Below are 17,573 nucleotides of genomic sequence, written 5' to 3'. Positions count from 1 at the left end.
AAACAACTTGTATATATTATGAGGACACTTCTACTAAGGGATCCATTATTTTGGACATTTTAAAGGATCTCTTGTAGGACCTACTTTTCAATTACATATCAATATCTCGACCGTTCAATTTTTAGGTTTTTATGAGTAGATCACTTCTGCAAATTTTCAGCCAAATTGATGAACGTTAGGGTGTTCATTATCATGATATACCATTGTGAACATGAACAATTCAGGTTGGACATGTTCGATTTGTCCATTAATTTGATCTAGTTTGATACCTTAACGATTATCAATTTGGCTGAAATTTTGCAGATCACTCACTATAAGGGTCATGTATGTATGTATGTACACACACACACAGAAAAACCAAGTAGCAATACCATTTGTGGACACTGAATCTAAAAATTTAAAACATACGAAAAAAAATTCATTCTCTTCTTCATTACTCACAGTTATTAACTTACTAATTTTTTGACATGGATTGAAATAGACGAATTTGAAATTGAAAGAGAAAATTTTAAAATGGAAGTAAATTAGATTATGATTTTGTTATGAAACTTCAATATGTTTTATTTTTTTTGTTGGTATAAATTAAATGAGAGATTTTTTGTTAACATTTTTTTAATTGGATATGTCATATAAGGATATTTCTAAAATTAGAAAGTTTTATACTCGGTAAGAAACCCTAGCCTCCTAAAGGCAAAAAAGTTCGAAGTCTTCGTTCTCTGTGATAGTGCTAGTCCGGCGAGGCACGAAGGCTGGACTGGCCTGTGGCCTTCCTATAGTTTATGGTCCACTGCCGGACACGTGATGGATGCTAAGGCTTGGGACAGTTTTCTTAAGAGAGCGACTGCTCGAAGCATTAGCAGACGGTTCAGCGATTTTCTGGTTCATTATATTTAAAACACAATGGCCGGTTGTTCGGTTTCTGGGATGTTTGTGACGGATTGGGAGGCAGCCATATCTCGATCTGCTTTAATTCCAAGTGGTGATGCTGACTTCTGGTGGATGCATCGATCTAGTTTTTCAGGTGAACTCAAGCTGGTGTATTTAATTTTGGTTTTCTAGTTTGGGGATCATGGGTTGTTGGAGGCGCTTCATTGACGGCATCTGAGATCGGCAACAGCGTGGTTGTGGCGGTGCTGGTTTTGCAGCGGTGCTAGAACAGTTGCACGTGTGACTACTGTACGAAGGGATCGAGCCATGCCTGACTTTAGTCAGCTTGCTGGACTTTCAACCTATTGTTCTTTGGGCTGTTCTTTGACTTGGCGATTTGAGCTGGGTTTTTTTTTTTTACCCTAGACCCATAATAAGAATTAAATTTTCTTTCTATTAATTCTCTTTATTTTAGGGATTTAGGGATCTATACACTTTATGTGTCTCTAGTGCCTCTGGAGTAGTACTGAAGGAAGATTCACACTTTTATCTATGTATTTGATGTCTAATGAGTGGACCTATTTTTATGTACCACTGTGGGTACTTTCACAATTTCTTGATCTGTCTAGGTTGAAGACAGCAGAAGGATATGTAATGACCACTTTGGCATGTGTTGAATGAAATTGAAACCCGATTTGAGATTGTTCAAAAAAAAAAAAAAGGATATTTCTGGAAAAAAAAAGGTAAGATAAGTAAATTTAATACTGAAATTAAAATGTATGGTGTAATAAGCAAATAGGGTGAACAAAGAAAATAGTAAGGTATGATACGTAGTCTATAAATAAAATTTAAAATTCTTACTCACCAACTATACCTAACATCTTCCTATGGTTGTAGGCCTGTGATCCCAATATAAAAAAAAAGTCTTCTTTCAATGGCTCTGACTCTCTCCCGAGAGAAATATCGTCGTCTCCTCCCTTCGGCTAGCGACGAGGACAAAGCTTCTCGCTTGCTTCTCTCTTCTTATGGCAGCGGCGATAAATCTCTTCGTCTTCATCTATCTTCGGTTTGGGGAGGCGATTTAGCTGATGTTGGTGGGATTGGGATTGGAATCGTGATCGTTCAGATCTGGTTTGGTAGTCCTATTGATAGTGATGATGGATATGCTTTTGCTCCATCGATTGATGGTGGTGGTAGCGACCGACGCGGTGGCCAGATTGCTTCTGTTGGAGGTGGTAAGGCTTGATGGCGGGGTTGTGTGCCTCCGAATGACGAACCTAGGTGAGCTGATCATTTCGTTCTCTGCTCCATCTTCTCGTTGTATTCAGACGATGGGGGTGGTGCAGGGGGTTGCCACTGGTTCATGACGGCGGAGATGGTGGAGGTGGTACTTTGTCTGGAGGCAGCGACGGTCTCTGGTTGGAATCTGATCCCCTTGGGGTTGTGACCCACGGTGGTGGCGGCGGCAGCTTTCACGGCTGTGATGGAGTGCTTATGGTGCCCTTAGCAATTTCTCCCTACTGGGCCAGCTGGGATGACTGCTACTGCAAAATTGTTGGGGAGGCTAGGGTTTCTCCTAAACTGGCTTGCTGGGCTATAGGGTTTACCCAACTTAGGCTCTGAAGGTGGTTACTTTTGACAGGGTTTTGGGCCCATTTTGGGTCTCCTGATGCAAAGGATAATGTGGAAGGTGGTCTGCCATCTTCTACTGCTATTTTAATTTAATTTCTTTTTGGGTTGCAAAAATTAGTGCCTTAGTTGTTATTTATGCTTGGAGGATGGTATGCCATCCTCTGCTTCGAGGTTTCTGGTTTTTGTCAGAATAATGGTGCGTAGCCTTCCTAAAAGGTAGGTGTACTCGGGATTTTTTGGGATTTTATTCTTCTAGAATAGGGTGTCATGAGGTTCTAAGGAACGATTGCTTTCTGTCGACCCCATAGGGGTGTTTCATTTTTGTACTGCTTGCTGAATCTAATGAAAGGGCTGACCTATTTCTTTCAAAAAAAAAAAAATAGTAAGGTGGCAATAGCCGCACCCTAAATTATCTACTACTAATAGACTTGCAAGCTACACTATTATTATTGACATTTGCTCTTTTTGTTAATTGTATTCCAAATCAATTAATTATTTGTGGATTAAATACTGTTTAGTCTCTGAACTTTTACTGAAAAACACTTCAATCTCTATCCTTTTAATTTCACATGTTTAATCCTTGTTACTCTTCATCCAAAAGCTATGTTAAGTCGCTTCTTAGCCAAAATGTCTATTACACCCTGACTTTTTTTTTATAAAATTTATTCTTGGGTGATTCTAGTTGAACCTTAAAATTTGATATTTAGACCTCCTTTTTTTTTTTTTTTCAATTATCAATAAACTTTGTCAATTCATATGGAAAGACAACTAAAGACAGAGAGAGAAAGGGAAGAAAAAAAAAGGGTACTCTTCTTACCTCTGCCACTAATATAACATTCAATAAATAAATTATTTTTTCTTCTTCAGAATTTCCTTATATTACCTATATAATTTTATAATTTAACTAAAACAATTAAATAGAAATAATAATTTCTATACATGGCCCTATCATTTAATACAAAAGTAATTCAAAACAATTTGATTTGAAATTTCCTTAAAATTTAGAATATTTGGTGTAGATATTACTAATCAACTCATTTTAATTAGATTTAATCGGCATATGTTATTTATTTGAGAACTAAAGTCTTTTCTAGAACCATTCATATTGCAAAACAAACAAAAAAACTATGATATGGAATAGCAAAAAATCTTTGTAATTGTCTACTTCTTCGGCCTCTCCAAGAATCACTTTCTAGTTCCACCAATGAAAGTATATCAAATGTAGGCAGCTCCCTCACAAAATTCTTCATGGTTGAATTGATAGAGATTAAAAAAAAAAAAAGAACAGCAAATTGTTGAAAATACAATTTTGATTGTTTATATTTTGGTAAAATTAAAGAGGTGTGCTTAGCTTTTTAAGTGCTTTTTAAGTAATCAAAAAAGTGAATTGGAGGTTTAATAAGTAAGTCAGGTCCAAATATCAAATTTGGAGGTCAAACTAGAACCACCCTTTATTCTTTTCTCTCTGTTTTTTTTCTTTTTGTTTATCTCTTCTTCTTCTTATTGGTTCTATCCATTAGTTGTTGTAGTGTAAGTCTACCATGCTCAACTAAAACACCAATTGAAATATCCGATCCCTAAAATTCACCAAACCAAAAAATAAATCCCAAAACACAACAAAAGCAAGACATCAAAAATGAACTAACATCATCATCAAGCTCCTGAGCCATAAGCACCAGAAACTTTGCAAACCTAAGTCAATGTAGCATGTTATCATACACAGTAATGTACTGAACTTTAAGCCCAGCCTTTGGATAACCACAAATTCACAAAAAGCAATTAACTTTACTAAAATTAAACCAATTCGATCAATCTTGTAAAACTAAAAATGGATTGGAATTGGTTTACTCATTTCATTTCATAGTCCCTTTATATAGGGATATAATTACAACGGAAATATCGATTACATTAATGATACTAAATGCTGATGGATATGTAATTACGCTGATTGATGGTAGTCACTGATTCCTTGGTTCCCTCTCCGTCAGTTGCTTTGACGAAGGCACACGATATGTATTTCCTTTAACACTCCCCTTGTGCCAAGTCAAAGTCGAAATGGTGCATGAATTGTTACCTCACTAAAAACCTTGCCAAGTAACAATAAAAACCCTATGGGACAAAAATACACCTTGGTCGAAGGAAAAGAGCACAACGCACCTTTTATATTTGAGTATGACATGTGTGTTTTAGACTCCCCCTGACGTATACACCTCCCCCTGATACTTACATTAATCAGGGGAGCTTGGAAAGTCTTCGCATTCCTATGCTTTTCACATGTTTCTCAAATATGGCCTTAGGCAATGATTTGGTGAACAAATCTGCCACATTCTCCTCAGACCTTACTTGATTCACTTGAATCTTGAGGAGGGCCTGTTATTGCTGATTGTAGAAAAACTTTGGCGATATGTGTTTTGTATTATCACCCTTGATATATCCTATCTTCATCTGTTCGATGCAAACTGCATTATCTTCATAAATGCAAGTAGGCTCTTCAATGGTAGAACTCAAACCACTAGTCCCTCGAATATGTTGATGATAGCTCTTAACCATACACACTCACGGACCACCTCATGTAGAGTGATGATCTCTGAGTGGTTCGAGGAGGTAGCCGCAAGGGTTTGCTTGGTTGATCTCCAAGATATCGTCGTGCTCCCAATGGTAAATACATAACCAATTTGGGAAGGACCTTTATGTGGGTCAGAGAGATACCTAACATCAGCAAAAACCAACCAAAACATCGTTTGGCGTTTTGGTGTAGTGAATGGCACTTTCACCATCAATATTTCCTTCAGGGATTGCAGTTTCATCTGCGATCCCTCTTGTCTCTCTGTAGGGAAAGAACAGTCCCAAGTCAATGGTTCCTTTTAGGTATCGGAAAAATGTTCTTGATACAATTACAGTGACGCTGCGTTGGCGCTGAGCTAAATCTAGCTAACAAGTTCACTGAGAATGCAATGTCTGGTCGAGTAAATTGGGCTAAGTACAATAATGCGCCTATTGCACTTAGATAGGGAATTTCAGCTCCCAACACCTTTTCGTCATCTTCCTTTGGACGAAATGGATATTTCCTTACATCCAAACTTCGACCGATCATAGGAGTGCTAGCAGGATGTGCTTTGTCCATGTTATATCGCCTGACTTTTGGACATATGCAGACTGGTGGATTAGTATCCACAAACTCGGTGTTCTAGTTTAAGGCCTAGACAGAATCGAGTTTTCCCAAAATCCTTCATCTAAAATTCAGATTTCAAGTAGCTCGCGATTTCTCTTATTTCATCAAGAGTACCTGTTATGTTCATATCATCGACATATACTGCTACAATTACAAATCCGGAACTTGTTTTCTTTATGAATATGCAGGGGCATAATTCATCGTTCTTATATCCCTTCCCAATCAAGTAGTCACTTAGTCGGGTATACCACATCCGCCTGGATTGTTTTAATCTATAAAGTGAGCGTTTCAACCTAGTTGCAAACGCGCTCCGTGGTTTAGAGTCACTTGACTTGGGTAATGTAAGGCCATCAGGCACTTTCATATATATATATATATATATATATATATATATATCTGAATCTAGATCCCCATAGAGATATGGAGTAACCACATCCATGAGTTGCATTTCCAGTCCTTCTAAAACTACAAAGCTAACTAAGTAGCGGAACGTTATAACGTCCATTACGGGAGAGTATGTTTCCTCGTAGTCAATTCCAGGGCATTGTGAGAAACCTTGCGCCACAAGGCGAGCCTTGTACCTCAGGACTTCATTCTTCTCATTACGCTTTCTGACAAAGACTCATTTATGTCCTACAGGCTTTACACTTGGTGGGGTTAGCACTACCGGACCAAATACCTGTCTCTTTGTCAGAGAATCTAATTCTGCATGGATTGTTTCTTTCCATTTAGGCCAATATGCTCTTTGTTGACATTTTGCAATAGAGCGTGGTTCGATATCATCGTGCTATATGATTCCTTGAGCAACAGTATATATCATCAATGTGTATGGAAAATCTTTCTATCAACTCATACACACTCTCATAATCCTTTGAGATTTCTTTGTTCTCTAGAATCATTTTAAACATCGGAGCGTCCTCCAGTATTGATTCATGGACATAACTATAATTAGAGACAATCTCATGAGAGGTATTCTATATATTGATGATTGGTTTGTGCCTTACTCACCCTCTTCTTCCTTGGGTGAGTGTCAATCGAACCAAGTGGCCTCCCCCTCTTCCTTGGGGAGCCACGGCCTCAACCACACCTCCACTAAGTGCGGTTGCAGTGCCTCTATCTGAGGCACCGTGCCCCTTGTTGGGGACTTCTAACCTTGCAGGCACATTTGCAGCTAGTATATGTGATCTCGTCACTTTTATGATATCAGTAAACACATCAGGCATCGAATCTGCTACGTTCTGAAGATCGATTATTCTTTTCACTTCACTTTCACTTTGTGAAGTGCGGGGATCAAAATGAGACAGAGTGGGAACAAACCACACATTCCCTTGGAAAATCCTTTTTCCTATCTCCCCCTAACGACGGGAAGACTGTCTCATCAAAGTGACAATCCGCAAATCTAGCGGTAAAGAGATCGCCTGTCAAGGGTTCCAAATAGCGGATAATCGTTGGAGATTCGTATCCAACATAAATACTTAATCGTCTCTGAGGACCCATTTTAGTGCGCTGTGGGGGCGCAATAAGCACATATACTGAGAAACCAAATATACATAAGTGTGAAATGTCAGGTTCGTATCCAGTTACCAACTGGTACGCAGAAAATGGTTGGCTAGCAGTGGGTCTGAAACGAATGAGTAAAGCTGTGTGCAATATTGCATAACCCCATGCATATATAGGCAGGTTGGTGTGCATAACCAATGCCCTAGCGACCATATGTAGCCTTTTGTTTGTGGCTTCTGCGAGACCATTTTGTGTATGCACATGGGGTACAAGATGCTCTACATTGATCCCAATAGACATGCAATAATCATCAAATTCTTTTGATGTAAACTCTCCAGCATTATCAAGCCTTATAGACTTGATAGGGTGATCAGGGTGGTGAGCCCTTAGGCGTATAATCTGTGCTAGGAGTTTTGCAAATGCAACATTTCTTGTGGACAATAAAACGATATGTGACCAGCGTGTCGAGGCATCCACCAGAACTAGGCCTGGGAATTCAAAGCCGAGAAACCGATACCAATCCCGTCTGACCCGCGCTAAAACCGATCGGCTCGGTATTGAAAGGCAGTTCTCCGGCATCCCGATCCGAACCGTACCGAAAACTATGTAAACGGGTCGGCACCGGTATGGGTGTAATACATACCGAATTGTCCAAGCCGAGCCGAAAGCAGATCATGACCTCCGGAGCTCCGCTGCCCGTGGCTGTTCTGTCTCGGATTGAGTCGCTGGGATTCGTGGTGAGCCATGGGTACGGTTTGATCGAGATGGCAGGGGTGGTGGTGTCGTGCGCGTGGACATGGTGGAGCTGCCATGATTGGTCTGAGACCAATTATTGAGGCCCATGGGTTGATTCTTCTTCTTCTTCTGCTGCTCCTTCTTCTTCATTTTCTTCTTATTCTTCAACTAATAATTATTAATTCCCACATCTCTGTCCCAATCCACGTTTGCACCTACAGCAGACCCACCTTCTTCCTTGCTCCACCTTCTTCCTTCTACCTTTCCTTCACCTTCTTCCAATCCACCCTGCACCACCAAACCAGGAACCCAGTTCACGAAGTGAGTTTAACGATAAAAATGTGGAAGATCCAGATCGTGAAAATGAAAATGTGGAAACCGATTTGGACCGAAACTGTACCGAATCAATCAGTTTCGGAACCAATCGGTATCCTCGATAAAATTCTGGCATCCCGAACCGATCTGAGCCGACTATAAAGTTGGTATCAGTCTCGGTATAGCTTCAATCCCGAGCCGAGCCAAACCGATCCCAGGCCTAACCAGAACCATAAAATACTTGAATGGTCCGCATTCTAGATGGATAGGTCCACAGATATCTCCTTGTATTTTTTGTAAAAATGGAATGTTTTGTTTTGTATCTTTAGCATAGGAAGGTCTCGACCCTGTTTTTGCTAAAGAGCATGCTTTGCAAAACAAGTGATGTGCCTTCGAAATAGTCAATGAGGCATAATGGGAGGGAGGTAGTGCTTCTGGACTACAGAAGGCAATGACTGCATTTGAGCAATACTAGAACCGACACCTTGTAGTGTGGTGGATTTTTCTCCCATTTTCACTCAAAAGAAGGGATGTCCATGTGAGTTCTTTAAAAGTACGGATCATCATCTCACGACCTCGGTGCCATAGGCGGTCATGCAAAAGCCTGTCAGTGTCCCACATTTCATTGTTGGTGACAATATAGGATTCAATGATCCGAATTGTAGTGAGGTACAGTCCACTAGATTGACTCATAAGTTTCTCTAAGATACGTTTCCTTCCACAGTCATTAGATGTAATATCAAGGTATTCAGTTCCATTCTCACGGTGTGTTTTTACATGATAACCATTGGTACAAATAGCTTTGAAACTTTAACAAGGTTCGATTAGCTCTTGGTGCATATAGTGCGTCTGTGACTTTAAATGTTGTGCCATTAGGCAGTTCCTCACCATTTTATTAGTTGTGATAATTCAATCATCGTAGTCACAGAGGAATTATAGGCTATTAGTTCAATGAATAATTGCCTATTTCTTAATATTGTGTGGGTAGTCCCACTATCATCTAAGTACTCAAGTTCTCCTCCATTCATTCCTACAAATAAATGGGAGGTATTTAGAAAATATAACTCATATTCTTTAGAGTATTTCTATTTGCGTAGAATGATATTCTTTTCATTCTAACAATTTTTTTTTTCTAGATGTATTGCTTTACATCTTTATAGTGCTATTTTGAACCATGTAAATATGTGTATAGAAAATAAATTTGAATAAATTCAGTGCTTCAGAATAAAATTTGAAATTTATTAATAAGCCAACGATAAGCAAATCAAGGTCTTTGTTCAGAAATCTAATTCATCAAACCATTCTTTAAGACCAAATAATAGTCTAATTAAAAATGAGGCATTATGCCTTCACAACTATCTTTGGAAAATAAAATGAATAAAGCAGATCAGTCAAGATTGAGAGCATCCATTGACTTAGCAAGTTCCTTTTTGCCATTGAAGTATGCAATTGTAAGGTTAAAATTTAGGTCATGACCTTCTTCTTCCATATAGTGAGCCTTTTGTTCTTTAGACTCTCTATACCTCTTGTAATTGGCTGCTACTCGGTTGTTTTCTTGGCAGTTCTTGTACCAATGCCCAATGAATCCACACTTATAGCATGGTTCATTGTCAACTCTTTCCTTTTGCATCTTGTTTCCATGATCCCCATGTACGTTTGCATGATCCCCATGTCCCTTTCCACGTGGTGCATGGTTGCCACGTGGGTAGGGATCAGCACGTCTAAACCCCTTTGCATTGGAGTTCTTTTCACCTTTCATTTTTCCATAATGAGCCTCGGGAATTTTCTTTGTCCCAATGGGCCTGACATTGTTGTTCAAGAGAATCTCATTATGTCTCGCAGCCACTTGCAGTAGGCTTATCAACTTATTGAAGGTTGTGATTCTTTTGTTATCATACTCCAACTGATACTGGTTCGCTAGTATAAAAGCTGAATTAGGAAAGGTGGTAAGAGTCTTATAGATCATATCATCTTCTGTGATTTCCCTTCCACAAAAATTGAGACGTGCTTTTAAGCACAACATGTCCTTGTTGAAGTCATTGACCTTATAGTCAAGCAAGCGAATTCCATTCCACTGAATAGCTAGTTCTACTAGTAAAGTGTCATGAATGTTCCCAAAACGTCCTTTAAGGGCATCCCACAATTCTTTGGGTGTCTTTAACTGAAGGTACTCCCAGCGTAGGCTAGGATCAATATGTCGCCTCAGAAACATTAAGGCATCTGCTTTCACCTTATTAGATAGTTCATCATCTTTGGGGTCAGTAATGGTGGCAGTGTAGTCTTTTGCCACAAAGGCAGTTTCCATATCGGAAACCCAACGATGGTACTCAAGTCATTCTGAGTCCAAAATGTCAAACTCAGGTCGAGTTGGATAAGCTATCTACATAAAATAAGAGGGAAGATATAAATTACGCAGTCATAAAAACATCCACGTGAATTATTTTCCAAAAATATGAATTAGATTTCAAGACCAAGATTCGTAATGGTCACATTTTTTCGATGCTATGTGACAATACTTTATCACAGTAAGTGTGTATTTATAATGCGCATGAACTTTCATTATCACGGCAAAACGCAATTCTTTTTGTATAGCATTCTAAACAAGTAATAATCATAGCACATAATAAATATTAAAAACATAGCATATATTAAAATAAATTACATGGCATGCTCAAATTTCACAAATGTATACCAAAATATATGTTACACATAATGATAGCAAAAATATATCATGCGTAAAATAAAATATAAATAATAGCATAATATAAAGACATGCTTAGGAATAATTATATAAACCTAAATAAAAATCACAAAACATGCTCAAAATTTAATAAATAATATATAACATAAAGTATAAACAATAAAATATATAATCATGCTTAAAGATAAGGATTAAATACTTGTTACTCCTCAAACTTTTCCCTGAAAAACAGTTTAGTCCCTCGCCTTTCAAATTAAACTGGATAGTCCTTATTCTTTCTAATTCTCACACAACATGTCCAAAATAGGTCTAAAATGACTATTCTACCCCCAAGATCCTTTTTTTATTTTTTTCTCTCTCTTTTTCTAATTTTTCTCTCTTTTTTTATTTATTTTTTCTGCTTTTCTCTGTCTCTCTGTCTCTCTCTCTTCTCCTTCTTTCTTTGTTCTTCATTCTTCGTTCTTCTCTGCTATTTTTTTTCCCCTTCTAACTCTACTCCATATTCCAATTTAATTTAATCTAGAGCCAATTCTCCCCACAAAATTCTTCCACCTCTCCAAATTCACACTCCCAAATCCAAGAGTAACCCCATACCCAAATTCACCTCCAGCCCCCTCCCCCTTTCTTTTCTCTTCTCCTTGGACTGGACCCAAACTCCGGCGAAATCACCACAGCCGGACCCCAGTTGGACTCGTTGCCAGCCATCGAAGCTTCCTCTCTTCCTCCTCCTCCATCTCTGGTAAGGATTTTAGGTGAGTAAGCTTGGATTGAAGCAAATCGAAGAGGAGAGAAAAACCGAAAATTTTTGATTTCTTGGTTGGGTTTTTGGTTTCCGGTGATTTTTCGGCTGGAAACCTTGGTGAATCTTGTTGTTGGAAGAACACTGATATTGTGGGTATGCTTATTGCAGCATGAATCGACCGGTCGAGGAGAAATTCGAAGGTGAACAGTAGCTCACCGGAAATCCTTTTACTTGGGCTGTTTTCCGGCCTTTTTGTTTGGAATTAGACATTCTTGCAGGTATGAAAGTTGTTGACTTGTTGGGCTTGTGGAAGAGCAGTGAAGAACGAAGAAAGAAGCTAAACTAGTTGGGCTCGTGAAAAAAAAATAGCAGAGAAGAACGAAGAACGAAGGCGGAGAGAGAGAGAAGCAGAAAGAATAAATAAAAAAAGAGAGAGAAAATAAAAAAAAGGATCTTGGGGGTAGAATAGTCATTTTAGACCTATTTTGGACATGTTGTGTGAGAATTAGAAAGAATAAGGATCATCCAGTTTAATTTGAAAGGCGAGGGACTAAACTGTTTTTCAGGAAAAAGTTTGAGGAGTAACAAGTATTGAATCCTAAAGATAATCATATAAAGCATAAATAACATGATATGCTTTAAAAGGATCAAAATTATCTAACTAAACATGCTCAATAACAAAATATGATAAAGGTATAAACAATAAGGTATAAAGCATAGAAAATATAAATAAAATTCATATGCTGGGCTAAAATCATAAAATAAAATAAAATAAAATAAAGAAAACATACTTGATTTCGAGAAAACAAAACGATCCTACTGCACGCGCGTGTTGATGCAGACGTGCGTAGCGATGTTTTCCTTTTTTTTTTTTTGTTCGTTCTTTTCTGGGCCAGGATTCCTTTTCTTCTGGGCAGCAGGGCCTGGTTCTTTGGGCCGAGATTTTTTTTTTCTTGTTCATGGCCTTCTGTTATTTGGGCCTTTTTTTTTTATTGGATTGTGATTTTTTCTTTCTGGGCCGGGTCCTTACTTCGGCCCGAGTTGCCTCTCTTTTTTTTCTGCTTCTTCCTCCTCCTGCTTTCCTTCCTTCTGGTTTGCAGAATTGTAGGCACTGTTGGGGGCGCGCCAAGCAGGGATCAGCGATGTGCGCGGGGGCTGCTACGTCGTCGCCGATGTGGGTGCTGCGATAGTGGACTAATGCGATGATGCGGGCTGGTGTCCAGATCGATCTGGAAATGCAGTAGGCGCGAACGTCCAATGGGTTGCAGGAATCGATCGGTGCTGGGGCTAGGTTGCGATGTTGGGATCGGGCTGCGATCGATGTTGGGTTGCAGGGATCTGCAGGTGGGAGGCAGCAAGGCTGGGTCGGAGATGCTGCTACAGGGCCGGGTCGGAGGCGTTGCTACAAGGATCGGAGGCGCTGCTCCTGTCCGGAGGGGGATCTGGCAGCCGGTCTGGACGATGAGTTGCGGTGATCAGGCGCGGGTGCGGAGAGCAATTGCTCTGGGCTAGGTGTGGAGAGCAATTGGCTAGGTGAGGCCGGTCTGTGGAAGGGAGCGGAGGTTGGGCTGTGCGCGCGGAGGGATGCCCTAGGGTGGAGGCTGCTACACGAAATTTTTTTTTGTTTAGCGGCAGAAAAGAAGAAAAGGTTTTTTTTTTTTTTTTTTTTAGGGTTTTGATTTTTTCTTTGGCTATTGGCTCTGAGCATGCTAATAACGTGTAAAAGTAAAAATGGATTGGAATTGGTCTACTCATTTCATTTCATAGTCCTTTTATATAGGGATAGAATTACAACGGAAATAAAGATTACATTAATGATACTAAATGCTGATGGATCCGTAATTACGCTGATTGATGGTAATCACTGATTCCTTGATTCCCTCTCCGTCAGTTGCTTTGATGAAGGCACACAATATGTTTTTCCTTTAACAAATCTAGCCTTTTACAAAATAGATTGAAAGAATAAAAAACCCCTAAAAAATTTGTGATAAGGAATTCACAAAAAGCAAGTAACTTTACTCAAATTGAACCAATTAATGCTTTGGGGCAGTCAAGTCTTGAACTTGGGTATCTGGGTCTTATTCTTCATCCATTTCTTGCTCATGGATTTCTGGAATTGAAGGATTTCATGGTTGTTGGTGGTGGGAATTTGAATCTGATCCCAAACTCTCTGCAAATCATTTCAACCATATGCGACTAAGGAAACAGTGTCTACACCATGTGCTCAACGAAGAAGTGAGCCTCGGCGGCGGAGGCCCTGAAAGTTCCTCCGTCCAAGAAGCAGCGATTCTTTCTTAGAGAGATTACCAACTCGCCGAATATAGTTTCGATTTTGAGATCGGCACTGAAGAAACGAAAAATTGAGTTGCTGAAGGAGAAGGAGGAAGAAGAGGAGGGACTCAAGACGGATTAGTGTCAGCTCAATTGGGTATATGGATTTTATGGTGAAGTTTTGGAATTTAGTGATTTGGATTTCATGGTAAACATGAACCAAACCTTCTTTGAAACTTCTTCTTCAACAAGTTGTTAGCCAAATAGTTATCCTCAAGTATAAGGACCAAGTTTTTTTTTTAAATAAATATAAGAACCAAGTTATAGTGTAGGGGATTATAAGTAGGGGATATCGTACCCAATGGATTGGAAAACCCACTCTAGCTAAGGAAAACCTAAAGGATGCTAGATGAATATGCAAATGTACAAGTCACAAACAATAGGTCACAAGGGAGCTAAAGTTCATGGTGATTATATGCAAGGTGAAGTAGTGGTTTGATTTTGGTTAGATGATTTGATTCGGAAATAGCTAAATGAATACTTGAAATGTAAACTATGCTAAGCTAAATTAGATGTAATGAAATGGATAAGAGTTAGGACTGAAGGTTTTCACCTCTAGCCTCTCTTGTAAACAATGATGCTTTTATAGTGAATGATGCCATTTTAATTAGCCAACTTCTCTCCTTGCATCCCTCTCTGGTATGACAAGGGATATATTCCTTTGATGATATCAAGCAACCTCTCTTGGGTGTAGTACTTAACTACTTAAGTCATGCATTTCAATCCGGTGTTGGATCATAATTCATCTACATATTTGTGCCCTAAAACATGGAAATTACTTGTTCCAAAGTCCAATTTAATGTTGACTAATCCAATTCCATGTTTTGTAGAAAATCTTGACAAGAGGAGAAAAAAGTGAAATTCCGGCAAATTTTCCGTGCACCACCACTCACGGTGGTACCACGTATTTTCCTACCACATTCATGGAGGAGCATGGAGGATGAGTACCATAGCATCTATTCCATTACATCCATTCACTATCATTCTATTTCAACCAAATTCCAACCTTTTTGGTTCCAATTCAACCAAACACTCTCTATTACCCAAGCGTCTATCATCATCAACACTTCAATATCTATCATGTTTTAGGCTTAATCACCATCTCTCACTCATTATTTCCTACTCCAACCTACATCATCACTCCCATGCCATTTCCCTTTAATTTTGGGATCTATTACCACTTTTCTACTCCACCTCCATGTTTCTGTGCAAGTTGTGAGCTGCTCCTTTTTGCTTCACAACACCATTTAACACCTCTCTGTCCATATATTTAAGCACCCATTCTGTCAAGGAAGAGGACACCACCCACACTTAGCCACTACATCATTTTCTCTTTCTATTCTCTACATAATCCACGATCATTTCCTCCACAAAAGCTCCATCTCCACCACTTCATTTCCCATCTACATCCCTACTCATAACATCTCACACATACCAAGCATCATCATCATCTCAAGTCTTGAAGAAGGAGTTCAAGGAAGAAGCTAGAGCACAAGAGGAGATCATCTCCATGATAAAGTTTACATGATCAACCACTTCATCATTCTTCACTTGTGATCGTCCCTAGTCATTTCTAAACTCTATTCTTTGATAGCTTAATGTTTTCTATCATGTTTATGCTAGTTTATGTAGATATGTGTGAGTAGTCTATTGTTGAGGCTAGGGTTGAAAGCCTTAACCAAACTTGTAATGAATTGATATTTGAATCTTATTTGATGCAATTTCCATGATCATCTTCACATGCTAATTCAAGAAGTGAATTCTTGTATTTGAGTCTAGCTAATTTGAATACTTTGCATTTGTCATTACATGAACAATGTTTAGAGAGTAGCTAGCTTTGAACATTGAAAGCATGATAGCACACTAGGTGTGTATGTGAGGGTAGTGAGTTAAAATCACCTAGACCCAGATTGGTTTGCTTGCTTGATTATCTAAACTCAAACCTTTATGCGTCTAGGAACAAGGAATTGATACTTATCCAGTAATATAATTTGTTCTTGGGTAGTTAGTTTCGCACTTATCTGGTGGAAATTGATAAAATCAAAGGTGTTTAGGCCTTAGTAGTCTTATCTAGATGTTAAGAGGGTAATTGGATACTTGAGATTGTTTTACTTATAGTTTGAACATCAATGCATGCAAGGGAGGCTATGGTGAACAACCTAAAGCTCTAACTTCCATCCAATCTATCACATCTAGTTTAGCAGCATAGCTTAGTTTACATTTCAAGTTTTTATCTTGTGTTAATTTGAGTTGAAACCATCTCTAAAGCCAAAATCAAACCACTACACCATCTTGCATATATTTACCATGAACTTTGGTTCACTTGTGAGCCCTTGTTTGTGATTTGTACATTTGCATATTCATATAGCACCCTTTAGGTTTTTCCTAGTTAGAGTGAATTTTCCAATCTCTTAGGTACGGTATCCCCTTCTCATAATTCGTACACTATAACTTGGCCCTTATACTTGAGGGTGGCTATTTGGCTAACATCCGGTTAGGTATCTAATGCATTTACCTAAGTGCATAAAGCTTGGAGATGAAGAGATTATGCAAACCAACCAAGAGAGATTGTAGTTCACAACCCTAACATGCACATATGATATGCTAACATGCTTCAAACAACCAAGGTTAATCAAGCCCTATTTGTTTCTTGTGTTATGACAAATATTCATATCCAAATTGATTAAGTTTAAGCATAAACATTTAACTCTTGAACTAGCATGTTAAGGTGCTAAAGAAAAGTGCATCAAACATAATATTTACATCAAAGTCATACAAGATTGGCTAGGGCTTTCAACCCTAGCCCCAACATACTAACTACTCACTCATAATCAAATACATAAGCTCCAACATGTTTATGAACATCTGATATGAGCATTCCAATGCGACATTTTAATAGTTGATTCCTCATATTTTGCTTAGTTATTTCCTTAACTTAATCAATTTTAACTTAGTTTCTATTTTTAGATATATTGGAGCAGATGAAGAAGAAATGAGCTTAAAAGCACATGAGAAACATGTGAGATGATGAAAATGACAAAGGTAAGGCACAAGGGATATAGAAATGAGCTCAAATGAAGAAATGACGTATTCCTGGTCCGACTAGGAATCCTAGACAAAGTAGGAATCCTAGGGTCAACTAGGAAACAAATTTGGAGAAATGAAGAAAAATGGAGAAAATGTAGAGTCCTAGTTGGACTAGAAAACCTGCTTCAGCTAGGAAAATGAATCTTAATGACACAAGGAGTCCCATTTGAACTAGTAAAGCAAAATAAGATTTTGAAAGGTTCAAGAATATTTCATGTGAAGTGTCCTTATTTGACTAGGAGTCTTGAAGACATAAGAAGTCCTGATAGGGCTAGGAAACTTGAGAGCACTAGGAGAAAAAAATGCATGAAGGGATCGTTCTATCCGGGGCCAAAAATTGACGCGCCTTTAGCAGCACGCAATTTAACCCTGAAATATCGTTAGTAGTATAAGTAAGTAGGGATCGTTCTATCCGGGGATTGAGGGTACACTTGTAATTGTGAAACAAATAAAGAAAAGTATTATTTACAAAAATAAAATAAAGAATATAA

Source organism: Rosa chinensis, chromosome 2 (assembly GCF_002994745.2).
Source record: "Rosa chinensis cultivar Old Blush chromosome 2, RchiOBHm-V2, whole genome shotgun sequence".
In the NCBI taxonomy this organism is placed as follows: Eukaryota; Viridiplantae; Streptophyta; class Magnoliopsida; order Rosales; family Rosaceae; genus Rosa; species Rosa chinensis.
The sequence above is the reverse complement of the archived record's forward strand: the minus strand, read 5'-3'. Positions refer to the sequence as shown.